This window comes from Suricata suricatta, chromosome 11 (assembly GCF_006229205.1).
Source record: "Suricata suricatta isolate VVHF042 chromosome 11, meerkat_22Aug2017_6uvM2_HiC, whole genome shotgun sequence".
NCBI classification, from domain to species: Eukaryota; Metazoa; Chordata; class Mammalia; order Carnivora; family Herpestidae; genus Suricata; species Suricata suricatta.
The window spans coordinates 42,625,378-42,634,471 of record NC_043710.1 but is presented as its reverse complement, the minus strand read 5'-3'; the positions used below and the strand labels follow the sequence as shown (position 1 = coordinate 42,634,471).

Genomic DNA, 9,094 nt, shown 5'->3' with positions numbered 1-9,094 from the left:
TATTTTTGATACAGAGAGAGACAGAGCATGAGAGGGGAAGGGGCAGAGAGAGAAGGACACAGAACCGGAAGCAGGCTGCAGGCTCCAGGCTCTGAGCCAGCCGTCAGCACAGAGCCTGACGCGGGGCTCGAACCCACGAACGTGAGATCTGACCTGAGCCGAAGTCGGAGGCTTAACCGACTGAGCCACCCAGGCGCCCCTCTTTTTTTATTTGAGTATAGTTGACACACAATGTTACATTAGTTACAACTGTACAACTCAGTGATTGGACAAGTTTAGACATTATGCTATGTTCACCACAAGTGTAGTCATCATCTCTCACCATACATCACTATTACAATATCATTGACTGTATTCCTCATGCTGTGTCTTTTATTCCCATGATTTATGCATTCCATAACTGGAAGCCAGTATCTCCCACTCCTCTTTACCCATTTTTCCCAGCCCCCAACGCTCTCCCCTCTGACGACCATCAGTTCTCTGTATTCGTAGGTCTGATTCTGCTTTTTTGTATATTCTTTCTTTTTTAGATTCCACACATGAATGAAACCATGGTATTTGTCTTTGTCTGATTGACTTATTTTACTTAGCATAACACTCTCTAGATCTATCCATGTTGTCACAAATGGCATGATCTCATCCTCTATAATGGCTGTGTAATATTCCAATATCGATGTATATTACATCTTCCTCATCCATTCATCTCATTAGACAGGTTGCTTTCATATCTTGCCTATTGTAAATACTGCAGTAAACAGGGGGGCATATGGCCTGCAAAGTTTCCGATTAGAAATATGACATTCTATTTGAAGATCCCTTGTATGTGACAAGTTGGTTTTCTCTTCTGCTTTAAAAATACTGTCTTTGGTGTTCAAAAGTTTGATTATCATATGTCTTGGTGTGGGCCTATTGAATACATCTTGCTTGAAGTTCGTTGAGCTTCTTGGTGTATTAATGAAAGTTCCGTCAAATTTAGAAAATTTTCAGGCATTATTCCTTCAAATATTCTCTCTGCCCCCTTTCTCTCTGTTCTCCTTCTGGACTCCAACAATGTGCAATTTGATCTGTTTGATGGTTTGCCACTGTCCCATAGGCTCCACTTGCTTTTCTTCAATCTTTTTCTTTCTGTTCCTCAGTTTCATATCTTTAGGTCTACTTATTCTTCCTTTTTTATTCTTCAGGTATACTTATTCCTTCTTTTGCCTACTCAAATATCTTTGAACCCCTATAGTGAATTTATCCTTTTAATTGTTATACTCTTCAGCTCCTGAATTTTATTTTTGTTTTGTTATTTAAATTTCTCCTTACTGATATTTCTATTTTGTTCTTCATTGTTTTTTTTTATTTCTTTAGTTCTTTGTGCATCTTTGAGACAGTTTTTTAAAAATCTTTGTCTAATAGATCAACCATCAGTTATTTTTCAAAGACCGTTCCTATTGCTTTAGATTTTTTTTTTTTGAGTGGGCAAACGCTTCCTGTTTCTTTATATGCCTCATGATTTTTGGTTGAAACTAGACATTTGAATCTAATAATGCAAAAAATTTGGAAATTAGATTCCCCCTTCTATAGGATTGACTGTTTTTGTTTTATTCTTATTTATTGTTTCTTTTTAAAGTTTATTTATTTTGAGAGAGAGAGAGCACACTCAGGTGAACAGGGGAGAGGGAGAGAGAGAACCCCCAGCAGTCTCCACACTGCCAGTGCAAAGCCCAATGCTTGATTTCACAAACCTAATTGTGAGATCATGACCTGAGCCAAAATCAAGAGTCAGACACTTACCAAGTGAGCCACCTAGGCATCTCTGTTTTTGTTATTTTGATTATGGGAAACTTTCTCTGTACCAAGGATCAGCTTTAGGTATAAATGGAAGGTCTTCTCGGGTCTCAGCTAAGCCTTTCCCTGGGGATTCAGAGTCTCTTATTTTCTCTTATACTTAGCTTGCTTTTTTCTTTTTCTTATTTTTCAATATCCTGGCATTTATGTCTGGCTCACAAAAGGAGAAAGAAAGAAAGAAAGATGAATTGGTAGGGAAAAGGCAGTTGGCCCATTAAATCCTTTGGAAGTAAACTTTCACTGGAGATGCATGTGGGTTGAAACAGTGAGGGGAAATATAACAATAATGGCTGCCTGCCTGTGTGCGTGCCCTGTGATCAGAAGCAGCAATCAGAGAACATATTCCCAGTATTTGGAGAACAGGGTCCCTTTAGCCTACTCTAGCTCCCACAAGCTGAGTTGCAGGCTGCTTGAGCAACATCTGCACAGTTGCCTGCTATGAGGCTAATGAAGGGAGGAGATGGATAACTACTATTGTGATAAGAACTAAAATTGACCAAAATTAACTGCAGATTATGGACCAAGTCTTCTCTTGGCTATTGGAAGCCTTCAAGAGACTCCAGAGTTTCAAAAACAGATTCTGCAAATGCAATTTTGCCTAGGTGGGTGAATGACTCCTTGCGGTTTCTACTATGCCATCCTCGCAGAATCCTCTCCCTGACTTTAATCTTAATATAAATAACAACCTCTTAGCACTCTAAATATCACCTAGTTGCTCCCATTCTTGGTTGTAAAACCTGAGTATGTTTTTTTTTTTAAAAAAAAAGACCGATGAGTGCCAGCCTGGTCCGGGCGGGGGAGAAGAGGGAGGGAGGGGGAGGGAGAGGCGACCCGGGAGTCATTGTGGGCCGCGGGCCGGACCGGGACCCCGGGCGGCAGGAGCCAGGGCCAGGCAGAAGGGCTTGGCAGGCCGTTAGGATGCCGCCACGGCTGTCGGGTCCCTTCCCCTGCCGGCCTTGCGCGCCCCGGCGCCGGAGCCTCCTCCGGCGCTCTGCCCACCCGCTTCAGCTCTCGTCTCCCGACTCCAATTAGAGCAACCCGACGGCCATGGAGGCGGAAGAGACGATGGAATGCCTTCAGGAGTTCCCGGAACATCATGAAATGATCCTGGACGGATTGAATGAACAGCGAGAGCAGGATCGGTTTGCTGACATCACCCTGATTGTCGACGGACACCATTTTAAGGCCCACAAAGCTGTTTTGGCTGCTTGCAGTAAGTTCTTCTACAAATTCTTTCAGGAGTTTACTCAGGAACCTTTGGTGGAGATAGAAGGTGTTAGTAAAATGGCCTCCTGTAATTTAATTGAGTTCACATATACAGCAAAATTAATGATACAAGGAGAAGAAGAAGCCAATGATGTATGGAAAGCAGCAGAGTTTCTACAAATGCTAGAAGCTATCAAAGCCCTTGAAGTCAGGAACAAAGAAAACTCAGCTCCACTAGAGGAAAATACCACAGAAAAAGTGAAGCAAAAAAAAAAAGAAAGATCGCAGAAACTTCCAATGTTATCACGGAGTCCTTGCCATCTGCAGAATCGGAACCTGTTGAAATTGAGGTGGAGATTGCCGAAGGCACGATCGAAGTGGAAGATGAAGGCATCCAAACGCTGGAGGAGGTGGCTTCTGCCAAGCAGTTCATAAAGTACATTCAGAGCACAGGTTCCTCTGATGATTCTGCCCTGGCGCTGTTGGCAGATATTACCAGCAAGTACCGTCAAGGTGATAGGAAAGGGCAGATCTAAGAAGAAGATGGTTGTGCATCTGATCCCACAAGCAAACAAGTAGAAGGAACACATGAAATCACACTCCACTGAGAGTTTCAAGTGTGAAATATGCAATAAAAGGTATCTTCGGGAGAGCACATGGAAACAGCACCTCAACTGTTACCACCTCGAAGAAGGTGGAGTCAGTAAGAAGCAAAGAACTGGGAAAAAATTCACATATGTCAATACTGTGAAAAACAGTTTGACCACTTTGGACATTTTAAAGAGCATCTTTGAAAACATACAGGTGAAAAACCTTTTGAATGTCCAAATTGTCATGAAAGATTTGCTAGAAATAGCACCCTCAAATGTCACCTGACTGCGTGCCAAACTGGAGAGGGGGCAAAAAAGGGAAGAAAGAAGCTTTATGAATGTCAGGTCTGTAACAGTGTGTTTAACAGCTGGGACCAGTTTAAAGATCATTTGGTAATACACACTGGAGACAAACCCAACCATTGTACTTTATGTGACTTGTGGTTTATGCAAGGCAATGAATTAAGGAGGCATCTCAGTGATGCTCACAATATTTCAGAGCGTCTGATAACTGAAGAAGTTCTTTCAGTAGAAACACGTGAGCAAACTGAACCTGTGACATCAATGACTATTATAGAACAAGTTGGGAAGGTGCATGTGTTACCATTGCTTCAAGTTCAAGTGGATTCAGCACAAGTGACTGTGGAACAGGTCCATCCAGATCTGCTCCAGGACAGCCAAGTGCATGACTCCCATATGACTGAGCTTCCAGAGCAGGTCCAGGTGAGTTACCTGGAAGTGGGTCGAATTCAGACAGAGGAAGGTACTGAAGTACACGTGGAGGAGCTGCATGTCAAGCGGGTGAATCAGATGCCAGTGGAAGTACAAACTGAGCTTCTAGAAGCCGACTTGGAACAAGTGACCCCTGAAATCATGAGCCAGGAGGAGAGAGGGCCCACCCAAGCAGACGCTGCCGACACTGCCAGAGAAGATCACGAAGATGCTGGGGGTTTAGAGACCAAAACAGCAGTGGATTCCCAGGCTGAAAGGGCAGGGAGTGAAAACAGAACGCCTATGCCTGTTTTAGAATGAAATAACAAATGAATATATTTTTAAATTAATGTGTTGGGTGTTTGAACTGATGATGGGGCAGTGTGACTGTCCTTAAACTAACAGACAAGTGGACCAAAGTTAAAGTCTTTCCTGTTGTGCCGAACTGTTTCTATTGAAACAAACTGATTCCCGGCTCCCTGCCCGCCCCCCACACACACTCACACTCACTCACTCACACTCTCACTCTTAATGCCAAACAGGAGGGATCTTTCCCATAAGTGAATGGGAAGCTTTGAGAAGTATTATTTCTGGAAATTTAAATGGATTATATTCTTATTATATAGTTGGGTACGAATGTATCTATTTTCATTGTGATGATAAGGGTTCTCCCTTCTCTCTTTCCCAGGTCATGTCCTTTCTCAGATTTCTTTCCATGTTGTAAAATCAAATGTAAAATCATTAAAATACAAATTTACGTATTCTAATGCATGTTAGGAAATTGAACATATAGGAAACACAAGGCTGCATGAAGAAAAGTACATTGTTAGTGTGCAGTTAAATTTTGGCTTCTGGCTTTCTTTAGTTTGAACAAACTTCTTGTCTATACTGATAGTCACAGATGTCATCTCTGCAACAGAAACGGTGGTGGCAAAATTTCTAGAATGTAAGAAAAAAACCAGAAAATACAAAAAAAAACAAAAACAAAAACAAAAAACCACACCATGTGCCTTTTCAAAACCAACTAAACTTCTATAAAATGTCTCCAGTTCTTTCAAAGTTTGTGTTGTAAGGAGCAGTGTAGGTGACGCTCTAGAACTTTGTTTTCGCTTATAATGGCAACTAGCAATTCTTTTGGTAACTTAAGTTACGGTGAGAAATTTCATTTAATGGCAACTGAAGGGCCATTTTTGATTGGGAAAATTCATTTATATCTGTGGTAAACCTTTTTTTTTTTAATGAAAAAGTTGCACTAGTATTTTACCACCAGATGAAAAAAAGGAGCATCATTTAAAAATTAATGTATTTAAAGTACAGAGAAAAACATGTATATAATATATAAGGCTTTGTTTTGAATGACTCTTTTTCCCCGATCCTTAATGTAAAGATCTTGTGCTATAACTTTGAAAGCCATACAAATAAGAGTGCTAAACTGTGGACTTAAAAGTAGGTGTGTAAATATTTTTAATCAGTATTACTTGGAAAATAAAATATAACAACCACAGGAAAAAAAAAAAAAAAACTGATGATCAGGCACCAGCCATAAAAGTCTGCTTTTAGCCTCATCTCTTTCCACATGATCTTTTCCTCTCTGTCTCAGCTTTGCTATATACTCTGTTTTTTAAACATGCTTTACAGGTGTGTGGAGTAAATATTTATCAGCTGATGGCTGTCAGGAAAGAAGAGGCCTGGTTTATAATGTTTGCAAAAATTCCACCGTGTAAATACTCCCACTATGTCTGGTTTCCAGCTACTAACGATCTACCACTGAACACAAAGTTGGGAAGAGACGCTAACAATGGCTTACATAAGCCAATATGAGCAGGCTCCATGCTATGGGTACTAAAAGTGTGCCCCCTGGGCTCTACGCCTGAATGCCCCTTAATTCTCCCATGACAGCCTTTCAATCTTCAGATCTCTAATAAAGCCTTCTTTCTTTCTTTTTAAAAGTTCTTTTTTCTTTTAAAGTTTACTTATTTATTTTGAGACAGAGAGAGCAAGCAGGGAGAGGCAGAGAGAGAAGGAGAGAGATGGAATCCCAAGCAGACTCTACGCTGTGAGCGCAAGGTGAGCTTGAACCCACAAACCACAAGATCATGACCTGAACCAAAACCCAAGAGCTGACATGCAACCAACTGAGTCACCCAGGCTTTTTAAATTTAAATTTCTTTCTTAAGGAAGCTTTTCCCCTTGTTCTGGCTAGGCTACATTTTTGTTAAATATACCTATGCTGCAGTGTACATTCCTGTTATTAGTTATATTTTGTGTTAATATTTGATATTTTCCCTTTTTATCCACCCATGAGAGTAGGGACCATGTGTTTCCTGTTCACCTCTGTATCACTACTATATTAGTTGTCTTGCCATGGCTAAAACTACAGACATTTATTTCTTAGTTACATAGGCTCGTAATTAGAGATCAGGATGCCAAAACAGTTTCTTGTGAGGCCTCTCATCCTGGCTTGCAGAGCTGCTTTCTCACTGTGTACCCACATGGCATAGAGAAAGAGTGGGGAGCAAAGCAACTCTATGGTATCTCTTGGTGAAAGGGTACTTAATCTCGTTAAGAGGGCGCCACACTCATGACTTCATCTAAACCTAATTTTTCCCAAAGACCCCATCTAAAACTACATCACATTATGGATTAGAGCTTAAACATTTGACTCTGGATGAGGCTGAATTATTTGATCACTCTTGGGAATCAGCCAAGCTTAGCAGCATCTCCTAATTTTGTAGACTGGATCCAGCTAATAAGATGGCTCATAGAAAACCAGGTCAAGCTAGGGCTATCATGCAAAGAAAGTATAATTTGCTTTAAACCTCCAAAGTAACCAGTCCTTGCTTTAGAGGTATTTTCTCAGTCACAGCCAATTTTCCCTGGAGAGTCAGTCCAAAGACAAATCTCTTGAAAGCCAACGGAAGCAGGAAAGCAGAGCTAGTGAATTCTTCTCGCGTTTTGGAGGAATTTTCTAAGAAAATAATCCAAAGATAGAATGGGCTATCCGAGGAGATAATGACCTCATAATTTAAAAGTATACTAGAAGATGACTTCAAGGGTATTGTACAGAAGATTCAAGTATGTGAGTTGGTCCACATAATTTCATCCCATTATGAAAATCTTAGAGGCAGAGAGTGATGTTAAAACAGTAGCTATAGGATAGAGAGCTTTGAGAACTCAAAGGGAAAGAGGCTGACTATAAAAAGTACTCAATAATGAGAAAGAACAGAAGGACTTACTTTAGTCTGAGGTGGAAACAGCTCATGGCACTATACTTACTCTTACCTGGGCTTAGGAATGAGGGGGAAGAATTCTGGCATTGCATCTTTTCTGGCAACTGTGGTTTCCAACTTGAATTCAGGTCTGTACATTTAGGCACATGCCCTGAATATGACATCCAGATTTGGGGATTGAAGTACAGTTATTGTGGTTTGAGTGGATAATAGTTATCCACAGCTGTGTAGCAAGTTACCTAACAGCTCAGAAGAACAAGTATGTATTATCTCACACAGATCCTGAGGGTATGCTATCTGGGAGAGGCTCAGCTGGGTGGTTCTGGCTCAGGGTCTCTCTCGAGGTTGCAGTCCAGCTCACAGCTGGATCTAGAGTCATCACTAGGCTCCTGTGGGGCCGAAGAAACCATGTCTAAACTCTCCCATGTGGTTGTTGACAGGCCTCCATTCCTTAATGCATGGACCCCTCCACAGCCTGCTTGAGTGGCCTCATTTCATGGCATCTGGCTTTCCGCAGAAGGAGATTCAAGAGGGAGAGAAGTGTGAGCAGGTGAGTGAAATGTTGCTCCAAAAGGAAGCAGGACTTCTATCTAGAACACATTAAGAGCTCTTACAACTTGATAAGATAATGTACTCAATTAAAAATGGGCAAAATAGTGGAAGTGGAACTTCACAAAAGAAGGTAAACAAATGGCTAATGCATACTGAAAAGATCCTCGATTATCACTAGTCATTAGGGGAAAAAAACATGACATGGATCAGAAGGAGTCAGTGGGGGAAGAAGTAGTTAAACAAGTAAACAATACAAAGAGAACATACATAGTTTAATTTAATAATTCAATTCAGAAATCTCAGAAGAGACCAACAAATTTTCAACAATTATATGGGAAAAGGGTATTAAATGGCCATTTCTCATTAAAAATGAGAAAGACAGAAGAAATTAAACACAGATATTAAAGCTAGTGCTTTGAAAAGTCTAATAAATAGAAATTCTTGATAATTTGAAAAAAATGAAAATACAGATAGCTACAGTTGGAGTGAAGGAGATATAACTTCAAGTATGAAGATTTAAAATTATAATAAAAATTGTTGGTGATGCCAGGGCATACAAAAATCTTTAAAATTAGGAAGTTTCAGGAAAATATTTATGAATCAAATAAATGGAAGCACAGTGGATAAGAATGAGTATGGCAAAAGTTAAAAACCTGGTTAGGAACTATTTTATAAAAGGAAGACTGAGAAAGTTGTACAGGTGAAGAATAACACTCTAAGACATAGATAGTTTCCATGATATTTATTCTGAACTAATACTTAAAAGTGGATCAAAATTTAGAAAATTTATTAGAGACGGTTCAGTGTTACCTGAGGGAGGAACCGGGGATGAATGGTGGAGTTCAAATTGTGTGCAGAAGAGACCCAGACAGAAGTACACAGAGACTCTAAGACAGGAGGGAAAGCAGCTACAAAAAAGACTATAGAGAAGAGGGAGAAAAGAAGAGAGAGAATCAGACAGCTAGGGTAGGA

At 40.4% G+C, this 9,094-nt stretch overlaps 1 long non-coding RNA gene and 1 pseudogene across 1 annotated transcript; both read left to right on the top strand.

The window, feature by feature from the left end:
* The first annotated feature begins 1,809 nt into the window (after positions 1–1,809).
* LOC115306755 lies at positions 1,810–6,363 on the top strand. Its single transcript, XR_003915417.1, has 3 exons — positions 1,810–1,857; positions 2,346–2,435; positions 6,332–6,363. It is a non-coding gene; the product is annotated as an uncharacterized LOC115306755 (long non-coding RNA).
* Positions 2,700–4,725, top strand: LOC115306754 (annotated as a pseudogene).
* Positions 6,364–9,094: the final 2,731 nt, after the last annotated feature.